The 14,331-nt window shown below is 38.7% G+C and overlaps 1 non-coding gene across 1 annotated transcript; it reads right to left on the bottom strand.

Moving 5' to 3' along the window:
- Positions 1-6,390: 6,390 nt before the first annotated feature.
- On the bottom strand, positions 6,391-6,497 carry LOC148210801 (small nucleolar RNA R71). The gene has a single exon (XR_015792099.1). It is a non-coding gene; the product is annotated as a small nucleolar RNA R71 (small nucleolar RNA).
- Positions 6,498-14,331: the final 7,834 nt, after the last annotated feature.

The following is a 14,331-nucleotide window of genomic DNA, read 5'->3' as shown; positions in this document are numbered from 1 at the left end:
ATCTCCCGGATAAAAGTTTTACGTTTTTCCTTAATTCGTATATCAGACACTCATATCAATAGTATATCAGTAGTATATCAAACACTCATATCAGTAGTATATCGGATGTATATCACATACACGTTGCAAGTATATCAGACACTCATATCAGTAGTATATTACATATATATCACAAACATATACCAGTAGTTAGATATACTACACATATATTACACATATTTTACACATATTACATATGTATATGATTTGAGTAAAGTTGTCATTTTAAAATTGGACCTTCGAATATATATTTATATATATATATATATATATATATATATATATTGAAAAAAAGTGCTATATTTGAAAAAAAAATTAAATGTGGTTGTTATTTTGAAAAATATTTTTGCCATATTTACAACTATCGTCCCTTAAATTAATGATCATATTTTTTTTCGAGGATATGAAATTAGTGTTTATGAAATACATGTATATTTTTTTAAAAGCATGTGTAGTCGCTTAAATGTGTGGAGAAGGTTGAAAGAAATAAAAAAAACCCTTTATGAGTTAAATAATAAACAATAGGTTAAAATACTAGTTTGGTCCATAGACTTTCAACTTTCGTTCATTTTAGTTCTCATCCTTTTAAAATGTTCATTTAGGTATTCGTACTTTAAACCTTTGTTCATTTTAATCTCTGTACTTTGGAAATATTCATTTTGGTCCCTATACTATTAAAAACTGATAATTTTAGTACCTCTTAACAAAATTTTAACACAAATTTTATACATAATAGAAACTCTTTAGTAAAAAGTAATGTTTACATTTTAAGAAATACATTGATTTTAGTGTTGTCTTGAAATTATGATAAAAAAAATGAGATTAAGAATAAAATTAAGAGACCAAATGGTCACTTTAAAGATACACGGACCAAAATTAACATTTTGAAACTACAATAACTAAATGAACTTCAATTGAAAGTACAAGTAAAAAAACGACATTTTAAAAGTATATGAACCAAAATGAACAAAAGTTGGAAGTAGAAGACCAAACTAGTATTTTCACGCAATGAATAAATTAAGGAATTGATACATATGGAAATTATAAAGTTAGAGTTTGTATGAGCCCTGGACTACTTACGAAACCTGTAAAACAAAGTTAGCACTCCGACGAGCAAGTTAGTTCTAGTCCGAGCTAACTCGCCGAGTTTATCTAGGATTGCGTACCTTGCATTTAAGACAAGGGTTTCTATTTATAGAAACCGGACCCGACAGGAATTCTGACACACCCTACAAATGCGGTGCGTTGTCGGGTACGAAAGAGACATTGTTACGGACTTAGTCTCAGGTCGGCTCGACTCTACAGGTTCTACGCTGACCGCCGACTTGAGTACTGTGAATTTAATTCCTATATTTTGCGTGCGCGTCAATTCAACTCTCCCTTTCAACCATGACACGTGGCAAGCCGGGATTCGTATCCAACATTGGCCCCCACTTCGGCGGGACGGAGGTCGGCTCGTCGAAGGACTCTGAGCTAACTGAGGATGGGTTGAATCCACGCGTTCACATGTGACGTCATGGTTGTCGTCAGCCCTAGTTTCTGCTTCGGGAGCTCAAACGTCGCCACGGGGATCAAATCTTGTCCGTTGATCTCTCCTCGATCGTACGGCTCTTGTGCCTCCGGACTGTCCTATAAAAGGCAAAGGTTTTTTCACTTTTCACCTTTCATTTTTCAGTTTGAAGTTTTTGTGTACCTCGGCCATTGTCCAAGTCAGGTACTCTATCCTTCTTCCTTTAGGTAGTTCTCTAGACTCCTTCTTTAGGTCTGACGATGAGTAGCTCGTCCAGTGACTCCTTTAGGTAGTTCTCTAGACTCCTTCAGAGGTTCCTTACGCAGTCAACCTCGCCTCGGTTCAGCTCTCCCCTAACGGGTGGTCTACCGTGCTCGGAGCCTACGTTCTGTGGTGGGTCCTCCGAGACGAGGACGATGACAGGCTCACGGTAGATCAGCTCTTAGCGACCCACACCGTCAAAGCCTCCAACGAGGGAGAGGATGGGTAATACCTCTCAGCTCAGCGGAATGTAGGTCAGCTGATTAGGAACCCCTCATCTAACAAAAATTGGAAGGAGTGTTGGTTCCTCGTCTTTGGCCAGTGGCTTCTGAGGGACGGAGGGGGTGAGCCGACTTGCCATGTCCCAGTAGAGTTCGGAGACATAGGTAAGTGTCTTAGGTATGATCTAGGTTGTTTTTACTTTCATGCCTTTATTTCTAACGAGGTTTCACGATGCAGCTCTGCCATCCCCTATTCCAAGGATCAACAACAAATCGTGACAGATCATCAAGCGCGCCCAGAGCTGGAGATTGAAGTACGCGCTGTGCGGTGAAGCACTTGTTTCCAACTCTCACATTTTCTCCTGCGGTCTCTGTTGGGTGTGTTGCCCTAAACTCGTAGTTTGTATTTATTCAATTTGTTGTTGAATTTATAGCATTGCATTGTCCAAAATCCAATAAACTAAACATCCGAGGTTATTTTAGTGTAACCGGGATAGTACATGTACTGGGTATATATTTGATATACTGGGTATATAATTGATATACCCCTGATATACAAGTGGATAATGTCCCGTGAATAACCTGAAGGATCTATAGTATATGAATAAGGCTGGGTACCTTATCCTAGCAACACTGTGGATACGACCTACTCTGTAAAGATTACAGACGACTCGATCCAGGTCGTCCGTGTGGAGACATGCGAGTGGGGATATCCTATACAATGAGTTTGTATAAGACCGGACCACGAAATAGCCAATCTTTAGATGTAACACCGTTAATAATAGATTGTTGTTTCTTAGGATGACAAGGCAACTCATTCTCAATCATGAGTGAGTTATGGACTCCTGCCCGTGAGGGCTCGTCCTTTGATCTGTATGGGTGAGAATGGCCCGAGTCGCCGACTCAACATTCCTACCATTTTGGGGACAAGACCGAGTGGGGAGCTGGGAACATAACTTCACGAGATGGAATTCATTCCTCCCCGGCTTTAGGGGAGTAGATGAGTGTTCTCTTAAATGCTGACTACGGGACTTGAACAAGGGGCCCCACCCTCTCATTGGCTCGATAAGGACTTCCGGTTATTGGTCGGACCATAACCGGGTTGTTCATTAGAGGAGCAGTGATATTTAAGGAGTAAGATGTAACTCAGGGGTAAAACGGTAATTTGACCCAAATGAGTTACGAGCACTCGTGAAGGATTGACTTGTCATTAATGGTCTTACATCCATGGACACGAAAACATTCTGCAGTGAGAAGAGTGCAACTGCGGGTCTTTAGTGGAGTGACCCGTAGTTAACGAATGTTGATTAACTCGGTCAATGAGTTTGACTGATTAATCTCGCATGGTTAGAACTTTTGATCTGCAGGTCTATTAGGTCCCCTTGCTAGCTCATAACGGGTAAAACGAGGATCAAAGTCTTAGAAGAATTTGAACTGTTCAAATTACTTAAGAGATTATATGTATATTGATACATGATAATGTATAGTTAATTGTAAATAAAAACTATATATTATGAGAGAAATTATTTGAATGAGATTCAAATAAAATTAATATGAATAAGATTCATATTAAAACTATAGGTTAAAAATAATGTACATAAGATGTACATTAGAACTATAGGTTATACGAGAGAAAATGCTATAAAATATGATTCTATTTTATGATAAATAATTAAGTGTTAATTATATATATATATACTTAATTGATTAATTAATTGTTAATTAGATTAATAATTAATTAATTAATTAATATTAATTAATAAGATTAATTATTATTTATATTAATTTGATTAATATTTATTTAATTAATATTAAATTAAATAAATCACTCCTCTACTTAGTTGCAATGGAGTGGGGGGTTAGTGTTGACATGGGGAACATCTGTTATGTTGAAACACAAGAAGAACAGAGGATGACCCTTGCAATTTTTTCTCTCAATTAACACTGACTCTCTCCGTTTTTTTTTTCTCCCTATTCTTCCAAATGAGTTGTTGATTACGCTTGTTTACATGCGTAAAAAGAAGGTTTTAGATCCTGTTTTTACAATGTTTCAGCTTTGTTTCCGATTTTTCTCGGTCGTTTGAGTTCCAATTCATGCAAAATTCATATATTATGGTTTGTGGTTGGCTTATATTGTATTTATGACATTTTAGGACCATTTGGGAGTGCAAATTAATCAAAAGAAGCAAAAAGACGGAAAAACCTACATGGGAGGCGCCAGGCGCCTGGGAAGCCTGCAGAAAAACTGGTTTTCTTCCAACTTTGCCCTTAATGAAACGCGTCTTCCAATGCATTTTGGTGGTTCCAACCGATGCATACGTGTAGAAGAAGTGTTCCACTATCAGTTTGAGCACGATTTGGTCAGTCAAAAGAGTTGGAAATGGGTGATTCACCATCGTTTTAGGACCTACCTAACCAATTCTGCACAGCTATAAATTCCAGCAACTTCTCCACCAAAATCATCAAGCCTTGCTTCCTTCTCTTGATCATTTTTAGTGTTTCTTTGTTGCTTTCTAAGTACTTTTGAGTTGCTTTCATTAGTTGCTTTTGGTTTTTAAATCCCGAGTACTTTACATTCCTTTATTGAGCTTTGTTTTGTTTCCATTTGTACTTAGTTATTTTCTACTTATTCAAATATATAAAAATCCAGCACTTTTCTTCTCTTCTCTTTGCCTTTACTTTATTTTTAGTTAAGAGAGTTGTGTTTTTGGAGAAAAGAGCACGTGACACTCCCCCTTGCTTGAAAGAGAAGGGCGAAGCTCTCAATCCCGATAAAAACTCTCCGTTAGTTAACTTTTGTTTTTCACACATGCATTCCACATTCAACCGTTTTACTTGCTGTATTTTCTTCAATACGTCTTTCTAAATTCCCGTCTCTAGCCCGGTTATGGATAGTTAGCCTTTTATGTCTAAAATGGGTTGCTAAGAGGTAGTGTTTTTGCTTTCCATTCATTGCTCAACATGTTTTCCCAAAAAGTTAGGATTTAGAGAAGGCCACTGTAAGTCTTAACAAGTCAATACTGAAAAGGTTGCTTATTTGCATTGTTGAGTGGTTAAACCGAGGAGAGGAGCGCCTTAGACATAAGGGTTCCGCTTAAGTAGCCTAGACATAGGACCTTAACCCGAGGTTGCGACTATTTCCATCCTAAAACTGAGATATATCTCATAATAGACATATTAGGGAATGTCTTAGGACTTTGAACTTGCTTAGACATAAGTAAAGTGAGAAGCGTAGTCGTTAGTTTCTAAAGTAAAATGCATATTATCCTTAGCATGTCCTTGATTCTTTGATGGCTAACTTGAAGTAGTTCGGGCTAGATTTTATTATTATAAGTCCAAATCCCAAATCCAAAACCATTATTTGTGACCACTTCCCATTTTACAAGAATCACTCATTTCAACATTCACTATTCTTTAAAACTTCAGAGTTTGGAAATTATTTAGAAGTCCTTGAGGATCGATACTTGGATACTCCATCCATTTTATATTACTCTGACAGGTTTGTGCTTGCATCTATATAATTGTTACCACGCTTAGTGCGTGCGTTCAGCATAAACGTCCAGTCAAGTTTTTGGCGCCGTTGCCGGGGACTTTAGTTTTAAAATTATTTTCAAATTCTTTTAGTTTTTATTTTTGTGAATTGTTGTTGGGTGTAATTTCCATCCACCGTTTTTGTTCTATATTTTTGGTCGTTTATCTCACAAGGGTAAGTTAAAGTGCATGAGCACAAGATCTTTTCTTCTACCCCTTGACCCTGAGATTGAGCGGACCCTTCGAAAAACTCGAAAGGAGCAAAGACTTCGAAAACAACTAGAAAAGCAAAAAGAGAGACAAGGTGAAATCAGTCCTGAAAGTGAGGTAGAGAGTACGAGCACATCAATGGCAGATATTCCACCTCGTGGTCCGGTTGATCCACCTGCTGTTAACGGTAATATGAGGGATCATGCAAGAAATGATGAATTCAACCATATCCAGATGGCGGACAACAGAGACGTGGCAATGCGAGAATATGCCGCCACGGCTTTTCAGAACTTTGATTCAGGGATAGTCAACCCTATTCCAGCCCACGCAAACTTTGAGCTTAAACCAATGATGTTCCAAATGTTGCAGACAATTGGACATTTTGGAGGGCAGGAACATGAGGATCCACATGATCATCTGAAATCATTAATTCAAATTGCAAATGCATTTCGATTACCTGGTATAACAGACGATGCTCTGAGACTAACACTTTTTCCATTTTCTTTGAAGGACCAAGCTAGAGCATGGCTCAATGCATTTCCACCGGGATCCATCACCACATGGGGGTCGTTAGTGGAGAAGTTCTTAACAAAATTCTTCCCACCTACTCGCCACGCTGATATCAGAGAGGAGATCATTTCCTTTAGACAGTATGATCGTGAACCTGTTCACGAGGCGTGGGAGAGATTTAAAGAACTAATCAGGAAATGTCCGAACCATGGCTTGCCGGCTTGCATCCAGATAGAACATTTCTTTAGAGGTTTAGATCATCCTACTAAGATGATGCTAAACAATGCTGCCAACGGAGCCTTTACAAAGAAGACATTCAACGAGATAGTTGACATCCTAAATGACTTAGCTTCACACAACGAACTATGGTGTTCGCAAAGATCTAGGACAGCACCAAAGAAGCAAGATCCAGCTGGAGTTTTGGCTCTGGACATTGCGACTTCGATGCAAAAAGAGATGGTTACAATGAACCAGAGGCTAAAAGAGATGGCATTGGGAATAAAAAATCCATTAGCCACGCCGATACAACCTGTGCAGTCGGATTATTGCACTCCTGCCCCTGTTTGCCAAGTCAACGATCTCATTTGTTCATTTTGCAGTGAAAACCATATTTATGATAATTGTCCACATAACCCTGCTTCTGTTTTTTATGTAGGACATGGGAACAATAGGAACTTTAACCCATATTCGAACACCTACAACCCAGGTTGGAGGCACCACCCTAATTTGTCATGGGGAGGACAAGGAGGTTCGAGCGGTTTTAATCAAGGGCAGAGCCAGCAGAACAAGCAGCCCTATGTTCCACCTACACAGCAATACATCCCACCACTGCAACAGCAGTACAATCAGAGAACACAGACTCCACCAGTTCAAAATAACAACTCAAATCTTGAGAATATGATGAAGGAGTACATGGCCCGAACCGACGCAGTGATACAATCCCAAGCGGCATCAATGAGGAATTTCGAGACCCAATTGGGACAGCTCGCCAATGAATTGAAGAATAGACCACAAGGTTCTTTTCCAGGCCATACTGAATTACCAAAACGAGGAGGGAAAGAACAGTGCAAAGCTGTCACCCTCAGGAGTGGACTGGCATATGATGGACCAACAATGCCAACAACAGATGTACAGATTCCGTCCACTGAACCAATTGTAAAGATACCAGAAAATCCAACAACACCAGAAAAAGAAAATATTAGAAAAGGTAATGAGGACACCCCGAGTGTTCCTCCACAGGTACAGCCTTCTTTTACCCCTACTCCCCCGTTTCCACAAAGATTAGTTAAGAAAAATAATGATTCCCAGTTTAGAAAATTTTTAGATATTTTAAAACAACTGCATATAAATATACCATTAGTAGATGCTCTAGAACAGATGCCAAATTATGCTAAGTTTTTGAAAGATATAGTTTCTAGGAAGAAAAAAATAGGAGAGCATGAACTGGTAGCCATGACAAAATGTAGTAGTGAAGCTGTAGGCAGCCCGCTACCCATGAAATGTAACGATCCTGGCAGTTTTACCATTCCATGTTCCATAGGAGGAAAAAACTTAGGTAGGGCATTATGTGATCTGATTACGCTTGTTCACATGCGTAAAAATAAGGTTTTAGATGCTGTTTTTACAATGTTTCAGCTTTGTTTCGGATTTTTCTCGGTCGTTTGAGTTCCAATTCATGCAAAATTCATATATTATGGTTTGTGGTTGGCTTATATTGTATTTATGACATTTTAGGACCATTTGAGAGTGCAAATTAATCAAAAGAAGCAAAAAGACGAAAAAAGCTTCATGGGAGGCGCCAGGCGCCTGCGTGCCTGCAGAAAAACAATTTTTCTTCCAACTTTGCCCTTAATGAAACGCGTCTTCCAATGCGTTTTGGTGGTTCCAACCGATGCATACGTGTAGAAGAAGTGTTCCATTATCAGTTTGAGCACGATTTGGTCAGTCAAAAGAGTTGGAGATGGGTGATTCACCATCGTTTTAGGACCTACCTAACCAATTCTGCACAGCTATAAATTCCAGCAACTTCTCCACCAAAATCATCAAGCCTTGCTTCCTTCTCTTGATCATTTTTAGTGTTTCTTTGTTGATTTCTAAGTACTTTTGAGTTGCTTTCATTAGTTGCTTTTGGTTTTTAAATCCCGAGTACTTTACATTCTTTTATTGAGCTTTGTTTTGTTTCCATTTGTACTTAGTTATTTACTACTTATTCAAATATATAAAAATCTAGCACTTTGCTTATCTTCCCTTTGCCTTTACTTTATTTTTAGTTAAGAGAGTTGTGTTTTTGGAGGAAAGAGCACGTGACACTCTCCCTTGCTTGAAAGAGAAGGGCGAAGCTCTCAATCCCGATAAAAACTCTCCGTTAGTTAACTTTTGTTTTTCACACATGCATGCCACATTCAACCGTTTTACTTGCTGTATTTTCTTCAATATGTCTTTCTAAATTCCCGTCTCTAGCCCGGTTATGGATAGTTAGCCTTTTATGTCTAAAAAGGGTTGTTAAGAGGTAGTGTTTTTGCTTTCCATTCATTGCTCAACATATTTTCCCAAAAAGTTAGGATTTAGAGAAGGCCACTGTAAGTCTTAACAAGTCAATACTGAAAAGGTTGCTTATTTGCATTGTTGAGTGGTTAAACCGAGGAGAGGAGCGCCTTAGACATAAGGGTTCCGCTTAAGTAGCCTATACATAGGACCTTAACCCGAGGTTGCGACTATTTCCATCCTAAAACTAAGATATATCTCATAATAGACATATTAGGGAATGTCTTAGGACTTTGAACTTGCTTAGACATAAGTAAAGTGAGAAGCGTAGTCGTCAGTTTCTAAAGTAAAATGCATATTATCCTTAGCATGTCCTTGATTCTTTGTTGGCTAACTTGAAGTAAATCGGGCTAGGTTTTATTATTATAAGTCCAAATCCCAAATCCAAAACCATTATTTGCGACCACTTCCCATTTTACAAGAATCACTCATTTCAACATTCACTATTCTTTAAAACTTCAGAGTTTGGAAATTATTTAGAAGTCCTTGTGGATCGATACTTGGATACTTCATCCATTTTATATTACTCTGACAGGTGTGCGCTTGCATCTATATAATTGTTACCACGCTTAGTGCGTGCGTTCAGCATAAACACCCAGTCATGATCTAGGCGCTAGCATTAATCTTATGCCATTATCAGTTTTCAAATCTTTAGGCATAGGAGAAGCTAGACCTATTACGGTTACCCTCCAACTAGCAGATAGATCTATCATAAGACCTGAGGGAAAGATAGAAGATGTTTTAGTCCAGGTGGACAAATTCATTTTCCCTACGGAATTTATCATTCTAGATTGCGAGGCAGACTTAGACGTTCCCATTATTTTGGGAAGACCATTTCTAGCCACTGGGGATACAGTTTTTAATTTGAGGAAGGGAGAAATTACAATGAGGGTAAATAATGAAGAAGTTAAATTTAACGTTCTAGACGCCATGAAATTACCAGGAGACTTTGAAGAGTGCTCTGCTATAAATAGCTTGAATCCTATTATGTGTGATGAGTTTTATGGCTTATTAGTTACAGAGATTGAAGAAGAGCTTGATAAGATAGCAGAAGGACCAGAAGATGTGGCTAATCCTATTGAAAAAATACAAAAAGAAGAATGCAAGTCGTTACTTCCGTTCATAGTGGAACCACCCACATTGGAGCAGAAGCCATTGCCGTCGCATTTGAAATATGCGTATCTAGGGGATAACGACACTTTACCAGTTATTATAGCTTCCAATTTATCACCTACTAATGAATATTCTTTATTACAGATTTTGGAGAAGCACAAAAAGGCCATTGGATGGACGATAGCAGATATCCGAGGGATAAGCCCAGCCTTTTGCATGCACAAAATTCTATTGGAAGAAGATGCTAAGAACTCTATTGAGAGTCAAAGGCGGTTGAACCCGAAGATGAAAGAGGTTGTAAGGAAAAAAATTCTTAAATGGCTTGACGCCGGTGTTATATACCCAATATCCGACAGCAGCTGGGTAAGCCCAGTACAGTGTGTACCAAAGAAAGGGGGTATAACCGTGGTGGCCAACGAGGAGAATGAGCTCATCTCAACTCGAACTGTGAGTGGGTGGAGAGTTTGCATTGACTATCGCAAACTCAACAAGGTAACAAAGAAAGACCATTTCCCTCTCCCGTTTATTGACCAGATGCTCGACCGTCTGGCAGGTAAGGATTTCTATTGTTTTTTAGATGGATATTCGGGTTATAATCAAATTACTATTGCTCCAGAAGACCAAGAGAAGACAACATTTACGTGTCCGTATGGTACGTTCGCTTTTAGGCGAATGCCCTTTGGACTATGCAATGCACCCGCGACTTTTCAGAGGTGTATGATGGCCATCTTCTCTGACATGGTAGAAAATATTCTAGAAGTTTTTATGGATGACTTTTCTGTTATTGGAAATTCTTTCGACGCTTGTTTAGTTAATTTGGAGAGAGTATTGGAGAGATGTGAACAAACAAACCTAGTCCTAAATTGGGAGAAGTGTCATTTCATGGTATAAAAGGGTATTGTTTTGGGTCACAAAATTTCCAAGCAAGGAATAGAGGTAGACCATGCTAAGATAGACATCATTTCAAAGCTACCTCCTCCTACAAATGTCAAAGGGATTAGAAGTTTTTTAGGGCATGAGGGATTTTACCGCCGCTTTATAAAAGACTTTGCTAAAATTTCTAAACCCTTGTGTCAATTGTTAGAACATGATAGACCATTTGTTTTTTATGATGACTGTTTAAAATCATTTGAAATGTTGAAAGTTGCTTTAAGTTCAGCCCCTATAATTATCGAACCTAATTGGGATTTACCTTTTGAGCTCATGTGTGATGCCAGTGATTATGCAATAGGAGCTATGTTAGGACAACGTAAAAACAAGATCTTGCATCCTGTGTATTATGCTAGTAAGACTCTGACCGGTGCACAACTCAATTACACTACTACTGAAAAGGAACTGTTAGCAGTTGTGTTCGCCTTTGATAAGTTTAGGTCTTACTTGATAGGCACAAAAGTCATTGTTTTTACTGACCATTCTGCTTTAAAATATTTATTTGCTAAAAAAGATGCTAAACCACGTTTGATACGGTGGATTTTGTTACTTCAAGAGTTTGATATTGAAGTTAGGGACAGGAAGGGTACTGAAAACCAAGTTGCTGATCACCTGTCTAGATTGGAATCCCCGCTCTGTGATGATGGAACTGTTATACGTGAACAGTTTATTGACGAGCAACTCTTGCGAGTTGATTCAGTTTCGTGGTATGCCGATATAGCAAATTATTTGGTAAGTTGAATAGTTCCTTATGAGTTCAACAAGCAACAGGTAAAGAAATTTCTAAATGAAGTTCAATGTTATCGTTGGGATGAGCCTTTTTTATATAAGCTAGGACCTGACAATATCTTACGCAGGTGTGTCGCAGAAGAAGAGCACGAGGCGATATTAGACGCTTGTCATATGTCTCCATATGGAGGACATTTTGCAGGACACAAAACCGCAGCCAAAGTTTTGCAAAGTGGGTTCTTTTGGCCCACTCTGTTCAAAGATGCACATAAGTTTGCCCAGGTTTGTGACAAATGCCAACGGACAGGTAATATATCTAAACGCCACGAAATGCCTCAAACCCCGATCCTGGAGATTGAAATATTTGATGTGTGGGGTATAGATTTTATGGGTCCATTTCCATCTTCTAATGGTAAGCTTTATATATTGTTAGCAGTAGATTATGTTTCGAAATGGATAGAAGCCATTGCAACTGCTACCAATGATTCCAAAGTTGTCATTCGTTTTCTGCAAAAGCACATTTTTACGCGTTATGGAACCCTGCGTTGTCTGATAAGCGATGGGGGGGCTCATTTTGTGAATAGGTCTATGCAAAAGTTGCTGACTAAATACAATGTGCGTCATAGGGTTGCAACAGCATATCATCCTCAGTCGAATGGGTTAGCCGAAATATCTAATACGGAGATAAAAAAACATTTTAGAAAAAACTGTAAATCTTAACCGTAGGGATTGGTCTTTTAAGCTTGATGATTCACTTTGGGCATATAGGACAGCATTTAAGACTCCCCTCGGCATGTCCCCCTATAGGCTAGTTTTTGGAAAAGCATGTCATTTGCCTCTTGAGCTAGAATATAAAGCATTTTGGGCTACTAAGAAATTAAATTTTGATTTGTTGGCTGCAGGTGAAGCGAGGAAGTTACAATTGTTGGAATTAGAAGAACACAGACACTTTTCTTATGAGAATGCTAAGTTGTTTAAGGAAAAAACTAAACAGTGGCATGATAGGCGTCTTCGGCCGAACAATCTTCAAGAAGGTGATCTGGTTCTGTTATTCAACTCTAGGTTGAAACTTTTCCCTGGAAAACTTAAGTCTAGATGGTCTGGTCCCTTTCAAATTTTTAAAGTCTACCCATATGGGGCAGTGGATCTAGTTGACTCTAAGGGAAATGTTTTTAAAGTAAATAGGCAGAGACTTAAGCCGTATTTTGGAGAACCAGTGGATAGAGGAAAAACCTCTATTCAACTTTCAGGTCAATAAATTTTTGCGAAAAATGTTTTTTCCTTCTTATCCGTTTTTGAAAGAACAAAAGTAAAGGAAGGAAGTCTTTGTATCTTGTATTTTCTCTTTGTTTCATTATAAAGTTTTTCTTATTAAGAGAATGTTTTTGAAAACGTTGAAAAAAAAAGAAAGAAAAAAAAAACGTTGAAAAAAAAAAAAAGAATTACGCAGGCTCCTGGCGCCTGCCCTTTGCGAAAATAAATCACGCAGGCGCCTGGCGCCTGCCCTGTTTTCCAGCAGTTCGAATTTCGTTTTCCTTCACGGTTTGGGTTTTAATTTTCGATAGCATGGGCTTTATTTTGGGTCAAACATTAATCCTCTATGATTTAGCTTTAAAAACTTCTCTTCAAACTCAAATTTTGTTTCCCTAATCCTATTTTGTATTCAAATTTGTTTTCTTTTCCTTTTAGGTTTAGGAAACTTAGTTGAACTTAAATGTCAATCCCTTTCCATTTAGGATTTAGTTTGGGGAAAGCTTTAAATAGACCCATTGCCTAAGCTTTACAACTCCACCAAAACCCACACAACTCTCTTCTTCCCCTTGTTTTTTCGGCAAAAACCCACTCCCTTCATCACCCTTGTTTTCGATTTTCAGCTACCAAAGAGAAGAAGAAATTTCCAGCATTTGCTTACATCTATGGCTTCCTCTTCTCAACATACTTCACTTCCTACCTCTTCTACTCAAGCTCCAAATGCCACAAGCATTCCTTTTCCACCATTGGAGAACTTCCAACACCACATGGGTTCAGATTCTAGGCTAGCTGCTGTTAGGGGAGGAAACCCGCTTCAAACATTTGAATGTCCTCCATCCCAAGCTCCTACACAACATCCTATAATGAGCCCACATGGTTATGTTAATTTTCAGCAACTACCCACCTTTAATATACCTCAAAACAGTGAGTTTAGGGCTGAAAATCCTCAACAACTTCCTCCAATGATCAATCCGGGTATGTACCAACCGTTTATGTTTAACCCGGTTCCTTCCTATCATTTTCCCTTGTCTCAAATGCAAATTCCAGCTAGTGTTCATCCTTATGGAATGCCAAACCCATCTACTCTATTTCCTAGCCTTCCACCTTATTATGGAATGGGTCATTGGGTACCTCCACATAATTATGGTATGATTTCACCTAGAGTTTCCCCACCACCTCAACTTCCATTCCTAGAAAGAAGACCTCAAGCACCCCAATTGAACCCTAACATATCGAGTACCTTCAACATGGGACAACTAAAACCCTTAGAGCCTCCTAGGTTGCCAACCCCAACCAATATGCCAATGGATGCAGGAGATGAGCATGGAGGAGAGCAAGAGAAGAGCCATAGCCATAGGCTAGAGCCCAGGGTTTCGATAGGGCAAAAGAGGAAGGGCAAGGAGGTGATGATAGACCCAGAAATTGAGGAAGATGGGAGTAGTAGGCGTCTGACGCCTAAGGATTCATCTATGGAGAACAGGA

Source organism: Momordica charantia (assembly GCF_013281855.1).
Source record: "Momordica charantia cultivar OHB3-1 chromosome 6 unlocalized genomic scaffold, Mcharantia_2.0 BLBB01000006.1, whole genome shotgun sequence".
Taxonomy (NCBI): Eukaryota; Viridiplantae; Streptophyta; class Magnoliopsida; order Cucurbitales; family Cucurbitaceae; genus Momordica; species Momordica charantia.
The sequence above is the reverse complement of the archived record's forward strand: the minus strand, read 5'-3'. Positions and strand labels throughout refer to the sequence as shown.